The 26,105-nt window shown below is 37.7% G+C and overlaps 1 long non-coding RNA gene across 1 annotated transcript in view; it reads right to left on the bottom strand.

The window, feature by feature from the left end:
• LOC150102383 (uncharacterized) overlaps positions 1–25,676 on the bottom strand; it is a 38,036-nt gene extending 12,360 nt beyond the window's left edge. Inside the window, exons 1-2 of the long non-coding RNA XR_016548944.1 lie at positions 25,262–25,676; positions 13,105–13,251 (exon numbers count right to left, since the gene is read on the bottom strand). This is a non-coding gene — a long non-coding RNA (uncharacterized LOC150102383). The remainder of the gene's footprint in view (positions 1–13,104; positions 13,252–25,261) is intronic.
• Positions 25,677–26,105: the final 429 nt, after the last annotated feature.

Here is a 26,105-nt window from a genome sequence, read left to right as displayed (position 1 = left end):
ATTGACAGTGCCTTTAACATGGCTTTTCAATGAAAGTCTGGCTTTGGCGAAGGTGCCCAGGGAATGGAAGGAAGGTAAGATAGTGCCATTACATAAGGGTGGTAACAGACTGGAAGTGTCTAATTATAGGCCAGTCTGTGTGTCATCAGTAGTTGTTAAGATCTTGGAGAAAGTAGTGAGGGACCGTATACAACATTGGGCAGATGAGGGTAATGTTATATGTGAGAATCAACATGGATTTGTGAAAGGATGCTCTTGTTTTAGCAATATGCTAGCCTTTTATAATAAAGTGACAAGAACATGAGATGAGGGAAAGGCATATAGTGCAATTTTCTTAGACATGGCGAAGGCATTTGACAGGGTGCCACATGATAAGCTGATATTTAAGTTGCAGCACATGGGTCTGGATGTCAGATTGGTCAACTGGATTCAGGATTGGCTATCTGATAGGTATCAGAGAGTTGTGTATGGTGGACCAGTTTCCAGGAGGCAGAGGGCTACAAGTGATGTCGCACAGGACTCAGTACTAGGACCTATATTGTTTAACCTTTATATCAATGACATAGCCAGTGGATTGCAGGGGGATATTCAGTTGTTTGCAGATGATGCGAAGCTGGGAAGGATTATTAGTAATAGTGTAGATGTGGTAGCCCTGCAAGAGGATTTAAATAAGCTAGATAGATGGGCAAATGAATGGGGTGTCAGTTTAATGCAGCAAAATGTAAGGTCTTGAGGTTTGGGAAACATCGATGGGATGCTGCATACTCTATGGGAGGAGTTATACTGGAGGAAGTAGGGAAGACAAGAGATCTGGGGTTGATGATTGATAGAAACCTGAAGCTTAGGGGACATATTGCAAAGGTGGTGAAGGTAACACAGAGGATTGCTGCTATTATGAGAAGGACACTGACCTGCAGAGATAAGAGGGTTATCATTCCGTTGTATAAGTCTCTGATCAGACCACACTTGGACTATTGTTCTCAGATTTGGTCCCCAGGATTTGAAGGGGATAAATTAACTGTGGAAAGGATATAAAGACGGATGACAAAGATGGTTTCAGGACTGTACAATGTTAGTTATGAGGATCGGCTGAGGGAATATGGACTGCAGAGTTTGGTGGATAGAAGAAGGAGAGGTGATATGATTGAGACTTTTAAACTGTTGAGAGGTGGTTACAGGGTTGACACTGGGGAGTTCTTTCGCTTGGTTGAACAGCGGGAAGGAGTGATGACAAGAGGCCATCCCTGGAAGTTACGAAAGGAAACTGTGAGCAAGAGGGTAAGGAGTGGTTTCTTTGTGTGGAGGGTGGTTGAGCCGTGGAATGCATTGCCTGATGTAGTGGTGGGAGCGAGAACAGTCAGTGAGTTTAAAGAGTGGTATGATAGACTTTGTGTTTCTCAGGGGGGGGGGGACCTCCCCTCGATGAGTCTTTTGATTGCTTGGAGGCCTGAATAATAATAATAATATATATGTTGCAAAAAAGTTTGGGTATTCTTCAAAATAATAATATTCTTTGATATTTCAAAGTATCTGGAACTGATGTTTTTTTTTATGCGACTCCCACCAGAACGGTTGTAAATCTACAGTACATTAGTAGTGGGGTTGGGCTAAGATTTTTATTAATTTTGTGTGCATATATATATATATATATATATATATATATATATATATAATAAATATTTTATTATTTCTGTTTTTTTTTAATAATAATCCAGAAACTAAACTTGAAACTTTTTTTTTAATCTCTTCAAGCCTTAAATAAGTGGATAGTGATCTTGCACAAGGTGATGACATTCATGTTCCACCTAAAGACAATCAAAAACAAGTCTGTTGGTTTGAGGGAAATACAGTACAAGTAAAAGTTGTAATATATGAGAAATATGTCAGGGTTATTTAAAAGGAGAGCTGTATTAGGATGCATACACAGGATCAAGAAGATAAACCCAGTAGATATTAAATGTATGAATATATTATCATTGAACAGGATCTGCAAAAAAAGAAAATATTGTGGAGAATACGAGGCTAGTTCCATAAGTTTTTGGCCTGACTAATTTTTAGAGGTGATAGAAAGAAAACAACTATGTCACTTTTTAACATAATCTCCCTTCACTCCAACTCACTTTTCACATCGTTGAATTAACATTTCTATGCCTCATTTCACTCAATATTATCTGCAACTTTTCTTCCTCGAAGGTCTTTCTTCAGTTTTGAGAAGAGGTAGTAGTCACTGGGAATTAGATCTGGGCTGTAGGATGGGTGTTCAATCTCCTGGAAGCTACAGTCCTTCACAACAATAGCCATATGTAGTGGAGCATTCACGTGAAGCAGGCGAACACCATGACTCAGCATTCCTCATCTTTTCTCCTTTATGGCATGACACAGCTTGTACAGGAGTGAAGCATAAAATTCTGCATTCACAGTGGTATTCCTTTCCTTGAAATCAATCAAAAGAATTCCCTGGCAATCCCAAAAGATTGTTGCCATGATCTTCTTGGTGGACTGAGTGACCTTGGCTTTTCTCGGCAGAGCTTTGCCTGGTTTGTGCCACTCCATGATTCCCATTTTGGAAAGACAATCATAATAAAGGACCATGGTTTCATCCCCAGTGACAATGGATTCCAACATTTCTCTCTGATTCCCTTGGTAAGCTCTAAAAACTTGCAGGAACAGGTCATATGACGCTCCTGAATTGAAGAGAGAAGTCGAGGCACTGACCTTCGTTATGTGAATCTTCTGATGAATGATGCAAAAGATGGTTGTTATAAAAAGCCTCAATCTTGCTGAGATTTCTTTGAACTTCAGCCATCTGTCATTGAGCAGTTCCTCAACAGGAGAGATATTTTCCTCAGTCATCACTTCCACAGGCCAACCATCACGAGGATCATCTTCAATGCTCTCTCTCTCTAAGTGAAACTGTTTAGCACCTTCCTTCACAGTTGAATATGAAGGAGAAGCTTCCCCTCACAAACACCATCCAATCACTGTTTGATAGCACTTTGAGAGAGCCCTGCTTTAGTGAAAAACTTTATCACAGCATGGTATTCAATTTTTAACATTACAGCCACTTAGCGTGCTACATGTTAGTCAAACAATTGCCTCCAACTGAATGACGCAGGTAGAGAGTTGAAACTGGTACACTAATTCCCCATAGATGGTGCTATCTGTCATGCATGGCATTTTAAAATTGGAACAAATTTTGTATGTCAGGGCAGAAATTTTTTGAACTTACCTTGTATATATAAGAAGATAACCAGCCATTATTATTATTTAGTTTTACTCTTTTCCCCAAATTTTACCAAACATTTCTATATAGGATCCATTTTTTATTTGGCTTTTAAAATCTTCAACAAGAACCAGATTTTCCTTGATGTTAGTGCCCTCTAATAATGTAAAAAAATTTCTCTACTTCTTTCCCATTAGAAAATCTTTTGTGGACCAAAGGCACAAAATATTTTGTATTTTGGTTTCTATTTTTCTGGCAAATAAGTCAGCTTGTGCTCTTAGAGAATACAGAGACGAATGTAAGAAAGCTAAACACTGTGTAAAACTAGCAAAACAAAAGTCATGGGAAGACTTTGGTAAGAACATAGAAAATAAAAATCAAAAAGGTGGCAAGATATTCTGGAGGTTGTTGAAGAAGCTCAGAAATGGAAGAAAGAGTGTGTTAAAGAATTAGAGATGATCAAGGTGGCATGAAAACTGGAGAAAAAGATATCCTTGAAGTAATTACTAAAAAAAATTGCTAAATGAAACAAGCAGCGATAGCACTGTGGTAAAAAACACTCAACAGGCATTATATCAAGCAATACTTAGTCTTTATTTGAATAAGTCAGCAGTTAGAATTAAAGGAAGTACAGGAATATGGTTTAATGTTAAATCTGGTGTCAGACAAAGATGTACATTATCGCCTCTGTTATTCATTATCTATATGGATCATATTATGAAGGAAAGTAGTATTAAACCTGCTATCAAAATTGGAGATGTTAATGTCGGCTCTTTGCTTTATGCAGACGATGTTATACTTCTAAATAAATCAGCTACAAGATTCCCTGACTAAATTAAATAACTGTCGTAATAGATATGGTATGAATGTCAGCAATAAGAAGACAAAGACAATGAAAATAGGCAGAATCATTGAAAATGTCAACTGCATTGTGAATGGAGAACTTATAGAACAAGTAAAACATTTCAGCTACTTAGGCACGATTTTTAGTGAAGATGGTAAATTAAATATGGAAATAGACAACAGAGTCAACAATGCTGGTATAGTAGGAAGTCAACTGAATAAATTCATATGGAATAAGAGAGAAATTAGTCAGAACACTAAATTAGCTGTATACAAGATAGTGTTCAAACCAGTTTTAACTTATGGATCTGAGAGCTGAGTCAGAAGTAAAACACTTGACCAAAGACTAAAGACTGCAGATATGAGAGCCCTGAGAAAGATTAGGAGCATGAACAGATGCCATCAATGGCAATATCATATTAAAAATGAGGATAATAGGAAAGAACTTGACATTGTCAGCATCCAGGAATGCGTTAGCAGAGCTAATCTCAGGTGGTATGGTCGTTTAAACAGAATGAGCGAGGAAAGATTAGCAAAACAGGTGTTCTTTGTCAAGTTGACAGGAAAACCACGCAGAGGAAGACCAAGATATAGGTGGATTGTTACGGTAAAAAGTGCCTTAGACAATAGAAATGTAAGATCTGATAATGTTGGAGTCTTGACAAGTAACAGACTGATTTGGAGGAAAACTGTAGATAGGAAGTTGGTAATGATGTAAATTTTTCATGTAGTACTATCATATCCTGTATACCCCTTGAGGATACATGGCAGGAATTTGATGATGATGGGAGGCACAAAATATGCCTCAACGTCCAATTTACCACTCAGAAATTTGTCCACGTCACTCTACTTGAAACTGCCTACCGTTCAAGCTATTTATAGGCATGTTTAGTGTTGAATTCTAGTTACTCCTTCCTTTCCCCTGATCATATTATGTGAATATGTAAAAAATAAAATAAAAAATCATTAAAAACCTTGACCCTTAATGAATCATTATAAAATAAAAATTTTATAATGATTCATTCATCATAAAATTTTGTGCATGATTAGTGTACAGGCTAGGCTACCACGAAGTAATCTCGTCGATTGCACTAGGCTACCATAAAGCAATCATACTGCTGCTTCTTGATTATGAATGCATGAATTGTTATACCTATAAATAAATATGAATAATTTCTTTTTCATGTTATCTTTTTATTTTGATGTCTAGTGTTAGGGATACATATAACATCTACAGGGTTTTGTATCATGAAAACATTTATCAACACTTACAATATCGATAAATACAGTACAGTACTATAAATGTATATTCACTTCCTTATGATTTTCTTTAATAAAAATTTCTTTTCTCTAGTTTACTTTAGGAGCCTGTGTAGCTCAGTGGATGTGGCGTTTGCACACCACCGCGCTAGGCCGCACGAAGGAAGTCTTGGTTTCGAGTCTAGTCGGCGACTAGAGGAAATTTTTCTAAGCCTTTTTTCGACCGGTTCCCGAGTTAGTCGATCTCTGGCACGGGCAAGCAGGTTTTTCCTCCCGGAAACTCGGGTTTTTCGTCCTGTAAACTCAAGAAAATCGACCGTAGAACCCACATTATTTCAGACATTAAATAAATTGTGTTAGGGTTAGAGACCACGAGATGGCGGCACATTTGAGCCGTCTCTCTTCACTGCGTACCGCTTAATTAGTGATAGCCTTGGGCCATCTGTCTCTGATTGGGTACCAGTGGAGATTGAACTGCCCACTCAGTCTCCAAAAAGTTAGATAGGGCTAAATGGCCTCGCCTACTCCCGTATATACGGGAATAAAAAGGCGTTAGCTGTTTTTTTTTTTTTTAGTTTACTTTATTGTAAGAATATAGTATATATACATGCATACCATTCAAAATATGTATTAATTGACTGTTTATGTTATCAGTAAGGCTTCTGGTCAACAGTAACCTATTAGTAGTTAAGTTTTTGGGAATTCAAAAGTTAAACAAGGATTTTTGAACAATGCAGGTGGGGGGGGGGCGCTCCTAATTCTCGCATTGTTCAAGAACTGTACTTGCAGTATGATTTGAATAGGCTGGAAATGTGGACATGGAAAAATGGATGTCAGTTCAGTGTCGGTAAATGTAATCATGCACTTTAGCATGATTAGATATCCAATGTTGTATTATATTGGTGGGATTATGCTAGAAGAAACTGATCAGGCTAGGGATCTTGGTGTGTTAGTAGATAGGAAGTTGAAGTTCAGGGGCCATGTAGCAAATATTGCAAATACAACTTGGACTATTGTGTGCAGGTCTTGTCTTCTGGTTTCCATTGTGATTCTGATACAGTGGAGAAAGTGCAAAGGAGAATATTAAAAATGATATCAGGATTGTGGAATACTGATTACGAAGGCAGATTGAGAATTTGTAGACTGCAGATGTTAACAAACAGGAGAAAGAGGGGTGATATGATTGAGACTCACAAACTTCTGAAAGGGTCATACAGGATTTCAGTTGATGGAATTTTTTATTTATGGAGGGTGGAGAAAGGACGAGAGAACCCTGGAAGCTGAGAATGAATGCAGCTATGGGAGTGAGATCTAGATTTTTCTCTCATAGAATGGTGCATGATTGGAATCGATTGGCATGGGATGTTGTGTGTGCAAGAAGGTAAATGAATTCAAGAACAAGTATGATAGCTGGAGTGTGGCCTCTCTTAATGAGTCTCTGACTCCCTGGATATCTCTCTTAATAATAATAATTATTATTATTAAGAGAGATATCCAGGGAGTTAAGGATTAAACAAAATATGCCTGAGTATTTTGTTTGCATAGTCAGAAAAACTCGCAGTACTTCAGTTAATATCAAGTGATTTACCAAACATCATTCCTTACTGAATGGGGTAGGTATAGACAGTGAAATGAATAAGGCAAATAACATCAATACATAAATGTAGAATAGTGTGACAGTTTCCAAATTACCTGCAAAAATGATCATCAAAAAAGCATAACATTAATATAACATAACATTAAGACGGGGTCGGATGCATAACGGTGGAAGACAAGACGAAGCTAAGTTTTCATTACTGTATTTAGTTTTATTTCATTTTATTTAGTGTACTTAATGTTTTGTTTTGCTTGTAATTGTTTGTACTTTTCTTATTTATTTATACTCCCTAATACATTTAGCATTCATTTATTTTTGACACTAATTAGCGACACTATTTTGAATTAACGATTACGCTAGTAGTCCCTCGGCAGTAATGAATGATCGCAGATTCAGCTGCAGTCACAAATGGCGTATCACCAAGTCCTCCGCCATTTAAGCACTCCATTATAAGCAATATAATAAGGGAGTTTGTGGCATGCAGCACTTGCATGTATGCGTCTCGGGAATTGGATATCTGGCTTCTGAGAGTGAGGGGGGGGGGGGTTGTATGTGCATAAAGTACAGGCAGTGGGAGGAAATAAATGTAGTAGATATTTCAATAACCGACCTTGTTGCTCCAGGAACAGGAAATGAATACAGGAAGACAAGTAGTGTGATAGGAGAGAATGAAGAAAAAAATATGAATGAGAAAATAATAGTTGATAGTGTAGAAAGCGTGAATGACTGTGAAAGTTTAGGAGATGGTTTTGTTTGGGAGAGTGAATTTTGATTAAAAGTGACTGACCTGCAGAGGGAGATAGAGGAGCTGAAAGAGGAGGTGGAATGTCTTGGGAGAAGTATGAAAGATGAGGAGAATGGAAGAGATAAATGCAATGCAAATCGGAGTAGGGGAGGGAGAGAGAGAGAGAGAGAGAGAGAGTTTTGGGAATTATAGGAGAGGAGTGAATGGAAACAGTAGGAGAGAGGGAATGAGAGAGAGGTATGGAAGTACTAGAAGAAGAGAGAATGGAAACAGTAGAAGAGAGGGAATGAGAGAGAGGTATGGGAATCCTAGAAGAGGAGAGAATGGAAACAGAGGAGGAATGGAATGAGAGAGAGGCATGTGAGTGCTAGAAGAGGAGAGAATGGAAACAGTAGGAGAGAGGGAATGAGAGAGAGTATGGGAATGAAAGAGGAGAAAATGGAAACAATAGGAGAGAGGGAATGGTAAGAGGTATAATGTATGGGGACTCAATGATCCGTGGTGTTCAAGATAGGATGCGTGAGAAGTGTTTGCCAGGAGGAACGATAGAAAGTGTGGCTTTGGCAGTTAAGAGAGGCGAAAGGGTGGATGAGATGATTGTGATGGTGGGAACAAATGACTTGAGTGGTGGTGTAAATAGGGCAGCGAGAGATATGAGATTCTTGCTTGAGGTGGTATGAAAGAAGAACCAGAGAGGAAAGATAGTGTGTGTTGCCTAGGTATGATAATCACGAGCTGAGCAGAAGAGCAGTGATATTGAATGACATAATAGCTAGAATGTGTGACGAGAGAGGACTGGACTATGTGGATGCTTGGAATGCATTTGAGGACCGAAAGGAATTGTATGCAAAAGACCGCTTACATTTGAATGACGTAGGACGTAGCATGTGGAGAGATTGCTGTTCTGAACAAGTCAGTGTGTTCCACGGAGGATGGTAGCAGGGGTGGCCTCTTGTGGGAATGGGTACTTGGGAGAAGGGGGACGACATCAGCTAACACTGAGCCCAGTGCAGTCTAGAGGGGATAATGCTGGTATAGAAACAACGGCATTTATATGCTTTATACTAATGCCAGGAGTATCCGGAATAAGGGAGAGGAATTGGTGGCACAGATAGCATCAGCCTGGCCAAACATTATTGGGATCACTGAGACATAGTTGACAGAAGAGGTTATAATAACAGGAATAGAAGTCGCTGGGTACAGAATTTTTCGGCAGGATAGGAAGGGAAAGCATGGTGGTAGAGTACTGCTTATGATAAGTGACGACCTATGTCCTCTAAGAGTGGAGACTTTGGAAGGCAGTGGCACTAATGATTTTGAAAGCGAAAGCATATGGTGTGAGGCAGAGGTGGGCAAGACAGGATATTGAGTGGGGTGTTGCTACAGACCCAGGAGCAGGAAATGTTTAGATAGTTGAGTTTGGCAAGTGCAAGAAGAAGGATTGTTATGAGAGATTTTAACTACAGTAGTATAAATTGGGGAGAGGATGATGCATGTAGCAATAAGGGAATGGAATTTCTAGAATTTTTGAGGGACAAATGTCTTAGGCAACATGTAATAGAGGTAACAAGAGGTTCAAGAGTTTTGGATTTGGTTATAGCATCAAAAGAGTTGATAATAATTGAGATGACATCTCTCTCAACAGTTGGAGAGATTGACCATATGGTTTTGACTTGGAAAATGAATAGACATGCAGGAGTATCAAAGAGACGGGAACATATGTGAAAATATAAGGCAGGTGATTATAACAGTCTAACACGTCAACTTGGGGAAGTTTCATGGAGGGAGGAATTGGAAGGTCGGGATATCATTAGTGCGTGGAAAATTATGAAAGAATATTTGTTAGCAGCAATGGTAAGTTGTATACCACGACAAGAGGACACAATTTGGAGTAAAGTGGATGACAAACAATATTAAACAGGAATTGGATGCGAAAAAAAGGCTGTGGAAGAGATATAAGGAGACAGGTGAAGAGAAGATGCATGAAGAGTATAAGACACAGGCCAGAAGAGTGACTAGTATGATAAGGAAGACGAAACTGGAATATGAGGAGATTGGCCCTAAGATCCAAAGAAAATTCTAGGGAATTTTTTAGATTATGTGGCCAGTAGGAGGAGAAATGACCGTGAAAGAATGATATTGTGGGATAAAATGGGAATAGAGTAACTGATGCAGAGGACATAGTGGAATTATTCAGTGAACACTTTATTGGAGTATTTCATCCTGGAGTGGAGGAATCAGTTTTAATGCTAGAGGGATAGGGTAAGTTCGAGGTTTAAAGGTAAAGGAGGAGAGTGTGTTTCAAATACTGAGTACTCTGGATGTAAATAAAGCTGTGGGAATGGATGGTATTTCACCACGAGGTTTGAGAGAATGTGCTAGGGAACTGACAGAGCCTTTGACCTGGCTTTTCAATGAAAGTCTGGCTGCAGGAAAGGTGCCGATGGAATGGAAGGAAGGTAAGATAGTGCCGTTGCATAAGGGTGGTAGCAGACTGGAAGTGTCTAATTATAGGCCAGTCTGTGTGTCATCAGTAGTTGTTAAGATCTTCGAGAAAGTAGTGAGGGACCGTATACAGCATTGGGAAGATGAGGGTAATGTTATCTGTGAGAGTCAACATGGATTTGTGAAGGGGTGCTCTTGTTTTAGCAATATGCTAGCCTTTTATGATAAAGTTACAAGAGCATTAGATGAGGGAAAGGCATATACTGCAATTTTCTTAGACTTAGCGAAGGCATTTGACAGAGTGCCACATGATAAGCTGATATTTAAGTTGCAGCACAAGGGTCTGGATGTCAGATTGGTCAACTGGATTGAGGACTGGCTGTCCAATAGGTATCAGAGAGTTGTGTATGGTGGGGCAGTTTCAAGGAAGCAGACGGTTACAAGTGGGGTCCCACAAGGCTCAGTACTGAGACCTATATTGTTTAACCTTTATATCAATGACATTGTCAGTGGATTGCAAGGGGATATTCGGTTGTTTGCGAATGATTCGAAGCTGCTGGAAGGGTTATTATTAGTGCAGATGTGGTAGCCTTGCAAGAGGATTTGAATAAGCTAGATAGATGGGCAAATGAATGTGGGTTTCAGTTTAATGCAGCAAAATGTAAGGTCTTGAGGTTTGGGAAACATCGATGGGACACTGTATACTCTATGGGAGGAGTTATACTGGAGGAAGTAGAGGAGACAAGAGATCTGGTGTTGATGATTGATACAAATCTGAAATTTAGGTGACATATTACAAAGGTGGTGAAGGTAACGCAGAGGATTGCTGCAATAACGAGAAGGACGACGCTGACCTAAAGAGATAAAATGGTTATCACTCCGTTGTATAAGACCCTGATCAGACCACACTTGGACTATTGTTCTCAGATTTGGTATCCAGGATTTGAAGGGGATAAATTAACTGTGGAAAGGGTACAAAGGCGGATGACAAAGATGGTTTCAGGACTGTAAAATGATAGTTATGAGGATTGGCTGAGGGAATGTGGACTGCAGAGATTGGTGGATAGAAGGAGGAGAGGTGATATGATTGAGACTTTTAAACTGTTGAGAGGTGGTTACAGGGTTGACACTGGGGAGTTCTTTAGCTTGGTTGAACAGCGGGAAGGTGTGATGACAAGTGGCCATCCCTGGAAGTTACAAAAGGAAACTGTAAGCAAGAGGGTGCGGAGTGGTTTTTTTGCATGGAGGGTGGTTGAACCATGGAATGCATTGCCTGATGAAGTGGTGAGAGCAAGAACGGTCAATGAGTTTAAGTAGTGGTATGATAGACTTTGTGTTTCTTTGGGGGGGGGGGGCCTCCCCTCAATGAATCTTAATAGACTGTGTTTCTTAGGAAAGATCTCGCACGATGAGTCTTTTGACTCCATGAAGGCCTGAATAATAAATAGTAATAATGATTATTATGATTATTGATTATTATTTATCACCTCCAGGGAGTTCAAAGACTCAGCGAGGGAGGGCATCTGCTCTACAACTGTCTCGACCACTCACAATCAACCAACTAACTGCAACTACACAAAACGCATTCTATCGCTGACCACCACCCGTATTTCCACAGACAATCACAAACATCCATGCCCATGGCGGGTTTCAAACCTGCAGCCTTTTGGCTGGGGAGCAGATACGTTAACCACTCGGCCAGCCAGGCTGGCATTTTGTGTGTGGCTTTTTATAGAAATAACCATGCCAATGTCTATCTCACCACTTCCTGTTGGTAGATGCCATCCCATTGTCTATGACTGCTTATTCACAGGTTTCCTTGTTTATTCGCAGCTAACATCTGTATCCAGAGGCCATGGAATGCATTAATAATAGTAACAGTAATTATTATGGGCGTCACGTGGAAAAGTATGATGATGGCACATAGTGAGTTTGGGAAAATATCATATGCCTACAAGCTGAAAAGGTCAAGTCATTTAGGACATTACATTTAGTTAAACTAAAATGACATGCCTGAATTATATATCAATTACAGTCAAACAGGTCTATTAAACTTCTCTCACTGACTTCAAACCTTGTCCATAGCTTGGATCATGAGAGTATACCCCATTGCTCTTATTGATTTGACAAACTTTGTAACATGTATGCAATTATTTCAATATTCAATGGGATGATGACAATTCTGTCAACTCTGATGCTACCAACACACAATCCATCTTTTTTCTTTCTCACAAAATCTCTTTTTCTTCATCTTCTCACACCTGTGAAAATACTTAGATCTCTAGGCACGATCAAAACATTTCTTCATCTTCTTCAGAATTTCTTCTTGGACTTACTGACACAAGCATGTATGGAGACACACACATCAACTGCTTCCTCAGCCACTTTAAAACATGACTTCTAATTATTTAAATCCAAAATTTTCCCACCTGTTTTCATATTTGGGGTGGTGCATCAAAAACCTACCTACAAATGCTTGCTACTAATGAGAAGAGGACACTCCCCCTCTCTGGGGGAGGAAGACCAAGAGAAACCTCTTGGTCTCTCTCTCTCTCTCCAAACTATTTTCAAATAGATGCTTTGCTTATATTTTCATGGGTGGTACACAAATAAACTGGCTATGTTCATTACTGAACTTGCTCCAACATTTAAAAACACAAGCAGCAGACAGCCAACAACCAAATCATATTCTCATCCTTCTCTTTCATTCGATTACTTCTATTCCTAGAAACAGCCTTCCTCATACTGCTTATTCTAGGGACTGTTACGAGCTCTAGCTATTCAAGAAATGCATCAACAATTTCTTATAAGTGGCACTGATATACAAAGGGTCTTTCATTTCTGTGTGCTATATTAATAAAAATAAATAATTAAAAAAAAAACACACAACTGCACTATATCTGCATAATAGAATAACAATATGCAATCTTAGGTAATATAAATTATACATAAAAATAAGAGTTTATTATAAATATTCTATAAATACTTAACCTTGCTTTATTTTCTGTTAATCTCTGAGAAATATCAATGCTATTTTCACTAAACATGTTTCTTCTATGATGTTCAATTTTAGAACAATCTGTATTCATATCATCAACTTTATCCTGTAACATCTTCACAAAATCACCTTCTTCTGTTCTATGAAGAGAGATTTAATGATGAATCATCACTATGGAAATTTAATGAAAGGTTAAAGTATTGTTCATGTAGCACTTCACAGAACACTAAAGGAATACAATAATAATAAATACATAGTTTATTGGGTTACTAATATTTGACTGGCTTTCTAGCCAGTATCTTCAAAACACGATCGCAATTGTTATAAAACATTCAGCTAGGTTGTAGCAGAAACAAATCAAACTATAAGTGAAAAGGAACTAATGTCTAGGAGACCAGATAAAATGAAGGTTAATTCAGAGAAGTCAGGCTAAATGTGGTCTGAGAATGATTGTCTTTCAGATCTTTACAATACTCACTGAGATTACAGGAGTATTTTATAGGTGATAATGTTTCTAAAAATTGTCTCTCAGACCCGCAGGAAATCCGTGCAGCACAGCTGTCTTCTTCCATTTAATTCTGTGTGAAGGAGTGTCCAGAGCATGGATGCTAGTCCTGATTTTGCCACACAGATGATGTTCTTCATCTTTATGTTCTTCAGGGTGGATGTTAACAAATTTACCAGTTCCAAAGTAGGCTAAGTCATAAGCAAAGGGAACCTAATAAATTTCAGAATGTGCAGGAGAATGAAGATGATCCTTTGGGAACAGATGAGGGTTGCTAGCTGGATGTGTGGTTTGAAAATATCACAAAAATTATATTTATGAAGAACTTTAACTATCTTTTCAGATAGTTAAAATTTTCGAGATAGATGAGATGTGAATATTTTTGTTGTGATCTTCTGTGAGGGAGAGATAATGCAGTATTTTGTCTATTTCATAAAAGTTGTAGCCACTGATTTAAAAAAAAAAAAAAAAAAAGTCACAGAGATAACAGAGTTTCTGGCAAGGGATATGCCATCCTGTTAAGATTGATGATAATGTGACTGCTTATGCAAGTAACTTACAGTGTGTGGGCTTCTTACAAACATAAAAAGATAAATAAAACCATTTAGTAGTCAAGTGATCAGTGTAGAAAGGGAATGCAGTTGCTTGTTTCTTTTTTCTATAGTGGCATTTTTGGATGCTGACTGTATTGAATATACATTAAAATGTATGTAATGTATCTAAGCCATGGAGCATGCTGTTTGCCGATGACATTGTTCTATGCGAATCATCCCGAGAGAAGCTTGAAAATACCCTGGAAGAGTGGAGAAAGGCATTGGAGGAGAGCGGCATGAGAATTAACCGGGTGAAGACTGAATATATGTCAACAGGGAGTGACAAGGATATTGTCATACAACTCCAGGGTGAAAGGCTAATTTCAGGGAAGAAATTCAAGTACCTTGGGTCGGTTGTCGAGAGGAATGGTGACCTGGATGAGGAAATACAGCACCGACTAACATGCAGTTGGATGAATTGGAGGAAGATGAACAGGGTCCTGTGCGACAAGAGAATGAGTTGTAAGAGGAAAGGAAAGCTCTATAAGATGGTGGTGAGGCCGGCGATGCTCCATGGTGTGGAGACGTGGCCTATAACCAAGGCACAGGAGAGGAAGATGGAGGGAGCGGAGATGCGGATGTTGAGATGGATGAGTGGTGTGACAAAGAACGACAGGATAAGGAATGACTACATCAGAGGGACGGTTAAGGTGGGACCAATTGGCAAGAAGATACAAGAAAGTAGGCTGAGGTGGTTTGGACATGTTGAGAGGAAGGGTGAGGAGTATGTTGGTAAACGAGTGGAGTATATGGAGTTGGAGGGAAGGAGGAAAAGAGGCAGGCCCAAGCTCAGGTGGAGGGATAAGATGACAGAGGATATTAGGGAGAAAGGATGGAGTCTGAAGGATGCCCTGGACCGGAGAACTTGGAAGAGGAAGGTTAAAGATTCGTGTGCCGATCCCGTTTAACATGGGATAAGGCAGAGTGAAAGAAGAAGAAGAATGTATCTAAGCCTTGAGTCCAGCTAACAAATACAGAATCTTGCCATGAATACTGTTACTACTTCTGCACAGCCCTGCGCTGCCCACAGAATTGCACGAGCCTGGTACTATTATGACACTGTGCGCAGCCAACATTCACATGTTTATCAGTAAAAAGAGTTGTCCAGCTATAAAGATTAACATGCAGTGGGGAGATTATGAGAACTGTGTAGCTGCAATAGCACTTCACAAGTGAAATGTAGCCACCTGCTATTTTCAACATGATAAAAACCCTTGGGATTAGTAGGATGTCTGCATATCAGACAATTAACTGTTATAGCAATATAGAAGATGTATCTGACCACAAAATAACAGGTTGACCACGCTGTGTTAGAATGCAACAGCTTGTGAGAGCTGTGAAGACACACACCTCTGCCATAATCCTGTGAGGTAAGTGATGGTGCAAGAGATGAAAATTTCAGAGAATGAGGTCATGTACTAACATGATATGGGAGGCGGGGGGGGGGGGGGGGGGAGTGACAGCCTATCATTATTCTATGATATTTCCTAAAAACACAACTTATGTGGCAGACAGTGATAAAATCAAAGGCACTTCTCTGGTGGTATGCAAACAACAGACACAGAGACGTTCTCTTCACCAAAGAGAAAACTTTCACCATTGAAGAATCGGGTATATGGCCCAGATGGTCACAGAGCAAATGCCATACACCCAGAATGAGAAGTCATCACCCCACATCAGTGATGTTTTGGTGTTAGTGGTGGGGGGAGGGGGTATCAGGGGTTATCCAAATTGCATTTCTGTGAGAAAGGGTTCAAGACCTCCACATGCTGTCTTGATGCAAAGTGTATCAAGACAGCATGCTGGAACCTGTGGTACAGCCCCTGTATGATACCTTGTCTCACGGTAGGCAGCGAACCTGCCAATAGGACTCAGCCCCTGCAAATAAGGTGAGGACCATACAACAGTGGTTGGAGGCAAATGTGCCTAATCACGTATCACCATCTGATTGCCCATCTGGAAGTTCCGATATGAATCTGTTAGACTTCAAATTGTGGTCAAAGCTTCAGAGAGTATTCTGCAAGAAAGGACATCCCAGCATTGTCAGCTTGAAGGTAGATTTGGGGAGAACAGTGGCACCATTTCCATTGGAAGTGCTGCCATCAATATGTGGCCTCATAGACTTTGGCTCTGCATAAAGGCAAAATAGGTAATTTCAAACATTGAGTGCTGCTATATGCACTTTATACATGTGTATGTATAAAATGTATTTAATGACACTGTGGTAAAGTAATGGCAATATACATGTCGTTTGTACGTGCTGAAAACTGTAAATGATTTACTAATAGATTAAGGGTTTATGCGCTACTCAAGTTGCAACAGAATTTGTGGCTAGACTAGCAGTGGGGGGCTTGTGGCTTGAAATCGTGGGGGTGCTGCAACTTTCGAAATATACATACACCCTGTAAGTACAGTGTATACATATTTGGATAAACTATCAAAATTATGGTCAAAATTTAAAAAAAAAATGAAACATGAAAATTACTTAAAAATAAAATCCATTCCTTTAATTGCAATTAAAGGAATGGATTTACAATTTTTGGACATTACAATTAAAGGATTTAATTGTAATGTCCAAATATTTAAAGAGACGGAGTAAACACAATAAGCACTACGAACACCACTACTGGTGTAAACTGCATATGAACAACGGTGAAACTGTGCGGACAGTGCTGCATTACGCTATTAGTACAGTGTATATAATAGCTCTCATCTCACTATGACGTGCGTATGCCCTCCTAAATGCTTCAAGATGGATTTTTATTATTTTTTATACAAAATAAGAGAATTGTATAGAATTGTTGATGATAAAATTAAATATTACAAGCAAATATAAATAAATTAATAAATATATTTATATATCGAGAAAAATTGGGAGTGCTGCAGTTCTGCAGTGCCTATGCACAAGCATCCCCTGTAGTCTAGCCAAAGTATGTGGCCTCACAGACTAGTCTAGCCAAAGTCCATGAGGCCACATATTGATGGCAGCACTTCCAATGGAAATGCTGCCACTGTTCTCCCCAAATCTACCTTCAGGCTGACAATGCTGGAATGTCCTTTCTTGCAGAATACTCTCTCTGAAGCTTTGACATCTGTATCTAGGAACAAACTAGGAGTCTGGCTAAACAGTATAGCCAGACTGCTGGTTTGTTTGTGTGTATATCGTACTGACAGGGGTGCACCGGCAATATGTGCAATGCACACAGGCACCAGGATAGTAAATGCGCCAAAGATTTCAGGCGAGGAGGAAATACTTTAAAAAAAATATTACTCTTTAATTATATCAAAATAAATTACATTCTTTTTTAAATGTTAATTATATTTTATAGATCTGTCTTAAACAAATTATTTAGAATCACTTATTTGTTATTATTCCTTAAGATCTTATTTTATTCTGATCCTAGTTCTAACAAGTAGTTTAGCATAAACAAGTAAAAACTTGAACTTGCGTGAGTTTACTGTTTACAGGATGACGCGCATTTTAATTTGTTTAATCTTGTTCAAACTCGCATTTGCTCTAAACATATATAAGAAAATCTGCTGCAGGTTGTAGCTTTATTCTATATTCTGCTGTTATCAGCAGAATATAGGCAACATCTTGCAATGTACCTGAATTGTCATGAGAAAAATTTAAATCATTTGAACAATTACAAAAAATGGACGGAATTAATTACATCCCTAAAAAATAAAATTTATATTGATTATTTGCAGCAAACAGTTTTAGATAATGAAAGGAAATGTTGGTATGAAGTTATAAAAATAATAATTTTTGTAGTACAGTTTTTAGGCAAACAAAATCTAGGCTCTTCGTGGTAAAAGTAATAAATCTTACAATTGCAACAATGGCAATTTTTTAAAATGCATTGAGATGTTAGAAAAGTTTGATCCTTTTATATTGGAACACACGTGACATGTAGCTAATGATCCTGACTTTAAAAATGTGCCCTCCTATTTAGGAGATAAAATTCAAAATGAAATACTGTACTCACTTTATTGGCATGAAATATTAAAAATAACGTTTTTATAAAGAGTTTTTTTATTGGGGAGAAGGGCTATAGGGGTGCCAACTAAAGTTTTGCACACAGGCACTGGACACTACTGGCACACCCCTGGGTACTGACAGGGGCAGGCTCCCCCCATATGTGCAATGTGTGTGACACACACAAGCGCCAGGATAGTAAAGGTGCCAAAGAGGAGGAAATACTTAAAAAAAAAACATTTTTTTAAAGTGATTTTTTTATTGGAGGGGGGGGGATAGGGGTGCCAACTAAAGTTTTGCACACAGGTGCAGGACACTACTGGTGTGGTAGTGGGTATAGGGGCACCAAATAAAGTTTTGCACACAGGTGCCAGACACTACTGGTGTGCCCCTGGGTACTGAGTGCTTGTTTTCTAGAAATTTCACAAATTGGCTAGAGGAGGGGAGCGGGGGGACCATTGATGTTGTATCTAGATGTTTCTTATTTTTTCAAGACAAATAACCTGAATTCACAGTGAATATGTCAAGGGAAAATAGCTTAATAAAAAAAGAAAGAAAGGTTTTTTTTTGGTATTTTTATTTCAATCCAAGATGTACTTTATTTTATTTTTTATAATTTATGCACTTTTTTTTCCATTTTTTTAAGACTAAGATCCTGATCTATAACCTGGTAAATAAATGGTATTTTAAAAGACTGTTCATTTTTCTGTTATATTCTATTTGATCCATTATGACAGCTACTTTATTCTTATATTCTTTATACATTATATATATATATATATATTATATTTATTTATTACTGTTTGATCCATTATGACAACTACATTATCCTTATCTGTTTGGTTCTATATATATATATATATATATATATATATATATATTTTTTTTTTTTTAATTTTATTTTTGCTGTTGTATAAGTTATTAACAGCTATTGCTTTTGGTGAAATGCTACTACTATTGTCAGCCACTTAGAGACAGAGTATAGATCCCAAGATGAATGCTGATGATGGTTTCCAGAACAGATCTAAGAGTGATGACAAAATTATATCAATTGAGGGCAATGACTGCATTTTCTGTAAGTGGCTGTAATGACAAGTTCATTATTAGGTGCCAAGCCTCCCCTAGTACATATATATATATATATATATATATATATATATATATATATATATATATATATATATATATATATATATATATATATATATATATATCAGGAGGTATTTGAGGAGATAAATAACCTTCATGTCAATAAGACAGAACCTAATTACATCACCATGCATCTTAAGGGGAATGCTCCAGGGAATTAGCAGTAGCATTGGCATGCCTATTTAATAAGTCTTACAACAGCACAGGTTCCAAGATAGTGGAAAGAAGAAGATAAGGCTGTGGCTACAAACTATAGGCCAATCTGTATATCTGGAGTTGAGGCAAAGGTACTATAGAGAGAGAGAGACTGGTAAGAACTAGGATACAAAAATGGGTTGATAGTAGCAGTATTCTCTGTGGTTATCAGCATGGATTTATTAAAGGGAGATCATGTTTTACTATCTAACTTATGTACTATAACAAGGTGACAAAGGAGATGCATATACAGTGGTATACTTAGAACTTGCAAAAACTTTTGATAGACTACCACAATGATATTCTGAGTTGGATCGGTGACTGGCTGTCAGATAGGTATCAGAAAGTTGTATATATGGAGGTGTAGTATCCCAAAAGAGGAAGGTCACTCACTAATCGGGTGCCGCAGGGGTCAGTTGTGGGACCATTGTTGTTCAATTTGTATATTAATGATATTGGGATGGGTTTAGCTGGTGATGTGCAGACAGGGCCAGCACTACCATTTAGGCAAACTAGGCAACCACCTAGGGCACAAAACTTCAAGCTATGCTTTATTCATACTTTACTAAAATATCAAAATTAAATAGTGATATATGATTTAGATATCGATTCTTTTTCCTTATCCCTCACACATCACACTATTTTACTATTTAACTCTTGGTTCTTTTTTTGTTCCTTACCTAAATGATTTGAACTTACTGCTATTTAAAATTCAGTTAAGATAAATATTTTAAAATTTTAACATTTTAAAATATTAAATTTCGGTATTTTATAACTTTTTTTTTCTAAATGAATTATAACAGAGAATTTTCAAATTAATTAAAAAATAAAATAAAAAATGTCCTATTAATTTACCTGTTAATTAACCTGAAAGGCAATTTTATTTTGTTTAATGTCAATTAGAAACATTTTAGTTAATGAAATAAGGGACACATTTGTAAACTTTGCCTAGGGCAAAATAACCAGGCACAGACAGTGTGTGCAGATGATGCAAAAGTAGGGAAGAGAAATGTAGATTCAAGCAAATCTTATGGCATTACAGGAGAACCTGAATAGATTGCAAGAATGGGCAGGTAAGTGAAAATGGCATTTCAATGTTGCAAAGTGTAAGGTTTTGAAATTTGATAAGCAATGATGGGATGCAAAGTATACACTTGGTGGAGAAACTTTAAAGGAGGTAGAGGAGATGAGAGACCTGGGAATGGTGATGGACAAAGACCTGAAATTCAGAAGCATATTGACAAGTTGTGAAGATGATACATCAGATAATGGCAATGATGCAGAGGATCCTCATATGCCAAAATAAATGCCTTTGTATAAGGCCTTGATGAGGCCTCATATGGATTACTGTGCACAGATTTGGTCACTGGGTTTCAATGGGTGATGAGGATATGCTAGAAAGGGTATAGAGAAGATTTGCAAAGGTGGTCAGTGGTCTTTGGGAAGTGGAGCATGGTGCCAGATTGAGAATGTAAATTGCAAAGCCTCATGAACAGGAAAGAGGGAGGGAGGACATGATCAAGACACATAAGCTAGTTAGGGGTTGTTCTCAGGTTGATTTAGAAGAGATTTTTCATAGAATGAGAGAGGAAAGAGTAGAACAAAGGCCATTGCTGGAAACTGTATAACAAGGGTGTGAGCAGAGGAGTGAGAAATAGTTTCTTTACATGGAAAGTAGTTTGCGAGTGGAATGCATCGCCTGAGTGTTTTGTGAATGTAGACACACTGAATCAGTTTAATGCAAGGTTGGATGAGCTTTGTGTGTGTGTGTGATAGTGTGTACTACCTCCCATGATGAGTCTCTGACTCCAGATATTATTATTATTTTATTTATATATTTATTTATATATATATATAGAGAGAGAGAGAGTGGCTCATGGGCACATATCAAAAGAGTGGTTTATGGAAGAGTTGAGTCCATGAGAAGGCAAATGAGCAGTGTTCACAGGACTCAGTACTTGATCCTTTATTATTTAATTTGTATGAATGATATAAGAAATGAGTTCACAGGAAACATTCAGATGTTCCCTGATAATGATAAACTGGTAGAGCAATAGTAAATGAATGTGACAGAGATCCTGCAGGAAGACTTAAACAGACTAGCAATATGGGCAAAGGTGAATGGCCTGGTTTAATATGGCCAAGTGTCTTTGGGAAGTGGAGCATGGTGCCAGATTGAGAATGTAAATTGCAAAGCCTCATGAACAGGAAAGAGGGAGGGAGGACATGATCAAGACACATAAGCTAGTTAGGGGTTGTTCTCAGGTTGATTTAGAAGAGATTTTTCATAGAATGAGAGAGGAAAGAGTAGAACAAAGGCCATTGCTGGAAACTGTATAACAAGGGTGTGAGCAGAGGAGTGAGAAATAGTTTCTTTACATGGAAAGTAGTTTGCGAGTGGAATGCATCGCCTGAGTGTTTTGTGAATGTAGACACATTGAATCAGTTTAATGCAAGGTTGGATGAGCTTTGTGTGTGTGTGTGATAGTGTGTACTACCTCCCATGATGAGTCTCTGACTCCAGATATTATTATTATTTTATTTATATATTTATTTATATATATATAGAGAGAGAGAGAGAGTGGCTCATGGGCACATATCAAAAGAGTGGTTTATGGAAGAGTTGAGTCCATGAGAAGGCAAATGAGCAGTGTTCACAGGACTCAGTACTTGATCCTTTATTATTTAATTTGTATGAATGATATAAGAAATGAGTTCACAGGAAACATTCAGATGTTCCCTGATAATGATAAACTGGTAGAGCAATAGTAAATGAATGTGACAGAGATCCTGCAGGAAGACTTAAACAGACTAGCAATATGGGCAAAGGTGAATGGCCTGGTTTAATATGGCCAAGTGTAAGGCGATGCACTCTGGGAAGAAGGGATCGCAAGCCAGTGGCGCAGCCAGAGGAGGGGCCAAGGGGCCCGGGCACCCCCAAAAGAAAAACAAAAAAAAATACCAGAAAATTTTCCAAAAATCTTTTCCTAATTAATAAAATTCATTTTTTTTTATTTATGTTGTGTCATGTCTTCTATTTCTATACTACTTATGAATTAGTGATCATTGCAGATGCTCAGTCATAGGTCATATGCGATGCATAGTGTGTATTCTCAAATCGTCTACTCAACTCCCCCCCCCCCAGATTAAATCCGAGTGCACTACTGTTGCAAGCTGTGTACTATATTGATGGAAATGAACTGCAGGAAACTGATGAGGCCAGGGACTTTGGGGTGATTGCAGATAGAGAATTGAAGTTAGAGGAAATATTGAGAAGGTCGCCAAAACAGTACACAACATTACATGTTTGTAATGTTATGTACTGTTTTTTAACAGTACATAACATTACAAACATGTAACAATAACTTTTCTAATCCTGCTTGTGAGCAGAATTAGAGAAGTTATTGTTTTCCTATATACGGCTTTAATAAGGCCACATCTAATTAGTATCCTCGTAGGGAGTATTCAACCTGTCACTATCTTCGTCACTCATCTCTGAATCTTTTCAACCACCTCCTGGTTCCCAAGAAACCAAGGTGACCCAAAGTAGTCAAGATGTGGCCAAATCATAGTCTTATAAAGAGGGATAATAACTTCCTTATCTTTACTTGTTACCCACGATTATCCCCAAGTCTCTAGCCTCATGAATTCCTGCAAACCAATACCATCAATATGATACACCATAAGCAACCTTTTCAACCCAAAGTGCATAACCTTACATTTTGCAACATTGACAATTGACAATCATTATCCTTTGTCCGCAATGCCAATTTATTTAAATCATCCTGCAGGATATCTACATCACCTTTATCAATGATTGCTCTCCCCAGCTTTGCATCATCATCAAACAACTGAATATCCCCTCTTAAATCTTTCTCTATGTCATTGATATACAAATTAAAGAGTAGTGGTCTTAGTACCAAACGCTGAGGTACTCCACTAGTCACCATCATTTGCCTAGACTCCATCCACCATATACTACTCTCTGATGTCTGTCCATCAGCCATCCGCCTATCCATGCTACTAGCCTCATATCCATCCCCATCCTCTCCAGTTTTTATAATAATTGTCCTTGTAGTATGCTGTCAAATGCCTTGGCAAAGCTGAGCAGTATCATGGTATAGACATTTTTATCCAATTCTGCTGTCACTATTATAAAATGTGAATAAGTTACTAAGACAGGACCTACCCTTTACAAAGCCATGCTTGTCTGCTATAGAGTATTGCATCCCTATCCACCCACTCTTATATTTTACCTTTCAGCAACATTTTCAATACTTTAACAACCACTTCCAATATATTAACTGGTCTGTAGTTTGCTACCTGTCACCTTTATGCAATGGCACTATCTTACCCTCTTTCCACTCCCTTGGAACCCTGCCAGAGATGAGACTTAGATTGAACAATGAAAAAAAAAAAGAATGAATAAATGAATATAATGAACTAATAATGTCTGTTTTTATAAATATTGATTTCATGGTATTAGAAGTAATGCCATTTATTTTAAAATACCAGATACTAAAGGAGGTATTCAAATTAAACCATTAAAAATCATTTCAGATATGATACCAACATATAATATATTAATGAAGTTGCATGTAGACCATTTTGCCTAAATTAGCTTTTCTTATCTATATTTCTAGCAGATGGAACAGTGGAAAGGGTTCAGAAGCTAGTTCATAGGTTAATATCTCAGATATGGATATTTGCTATGAAGATGAACTGATAGATTACAGATTCCCTCAGTCTCTATCTTCAGAGCTCGGTAATTAGGAGGAAAAGGAGGGGGGGAGTGACAGAACTGACTTGTAACCTGACAATAATAGTTTACACTAGATAGATAAAGAATGGATGATAGAAAAATTAAAACATTTGAAAGGTATATGATTGTTTTATGCTCAACAAAAGCATACAGTATCTGTTGGGTGCCCGTAGAGCTTTTAAGAGACCCATGTCACTCCAGGTCTCCTTACATTGCAGTTTCACAGTATAACTCCAGTTATGGAACTCATCTCTGAAAGTTGCATAGACATGCCTTAAGCAAGAAATAAAGAAATGATATTTCATATTGAAAATTATACAGAGGAGTGGAATATTCTTAGGAGAGATGCACTAACACCAAATGAGTTTAGGAAATAAGATATTGTAACATTGGTACTCTGAACAGAGTTCCCAATCATGCGATTCCATGGAGGTCTGCAGTGTCAATGACATTCATTTATTTTATCTTGTACGATTATTATTAACAAACATTCTCGTTTTCTTAATAAAATACTAAGGTATACTATACTATATTTTAGTACATGCAAATACCTTATGATTGCAATAAAGTGTTCATACAAAGAAAGGAGCATATGACAATGACAAAAAAAAAGCCGAAATAATTTTCTAATGGATAAAAATTTAGCAAAAACGTACTTTAAGAATATTTTTGTTACATTTAATGTAATAATAACATTCTTGAAAAAATTACACCATGAATAGGAACTTACTTAACTAACTAAAAAGTATCATTAGCAAGAATTCTCAAAACTTTCTAAATTTTGTTTTTAGAAAACTTATTCGTTCCACTGCCCGATGTTCAACCCATATTATCTCTTCGAGTCCACTTGCTACATACAAGGCATATACAAGTTAAAAACAAATTTAAAAGAAACAGCAATGTATATATCACAAAACGATTTTTTTTTTTTTTGTTTAATTTTGAAAAACAGAACAGAAGAGCATACTTGAGTGAAAATTTTAAGCTGTCTCTTTCCTTCTGCATTGCTTCTTCTTTATCAGAAAACAAAAGTTCTGGTAACCGTAGCGCCTTATCTTCTACATTTTGAAAAAGAAAATGATCCTTATGGCGAGCATAATATGACAAACCATGGCAGGGATTTTTACAATTCAAATCAATCGAATGAGCAGCCCATAAATTATATTATAATACTTTTAGTGTCAATAGATGGCAGCAGCACAAAAAATCAATGATACTTATTTCTCAGAGTGGTGGTGGGGTGGGGGAGAGTGAGTAGAAGAGAAACAAAAACAAAACACTAAAAGCTAGTAGCATATTGATTGCAGTCAGTAACTACAAAGAGAGAAACATTTATTATCTAACACCCCCAGGGAGTCCAAAGACTCATCGAAGGAGAGCGTGCCAACAGCATCGAACGATTGATCACGTCCAACTACTAACCGCGCTCAAACTTGCTTAACTTTTTGCGTGAGCCATTAGTAGCAGAGGCACTACCAATCTACTAACCTTTGCTTTTTTGCAAGTTTTTTTATTTATTATTATTATTATTTAGCCGATTTCAGATTAAGTTTATTTTTGGCGTGGGCAAGAAGATTTTTATTTTCCAAGGAGAAATTTGGCGGAGAACAAAATCAACTGGAAGTCATTCATAAGTGTATACAAATAACTGCTCTTTAGGATTAGGAATACTGCTTTCCTCGAATATGCTGCAGGGAAAAACGCAGTGAATTGTGGCGATAATCAAAAGAAAATACTCGTGGACTGTTTACTAACAAAAAAGTTAAGACTAAAATAATGCCATCTGTTTCGTTTGTGGAGTGTAAAGGGCT

The sequence above is a fragment of the Typopeltis vanoorti genome, chromosome 10 (genome assembly GCF_054136105.1).
Source record: "Typopeltis vanoorti isolate ZY-2024b chromosome 10, IOZ_Tvanoo_1.0, whole genome shotgun sequence".
Taxonomy (NCBI): Eukaryota; Metazoa; Arthropoda; class Arachnida; order Uropygi; family Thelyphonidae; genus Typopeltis; species Typopeltis vanoorti.
The sequence above is the reverse complement of the archived record's forward strand: the minus strand, read 5'-3'. Positions and strand labels throughout refer to the sequence as shown.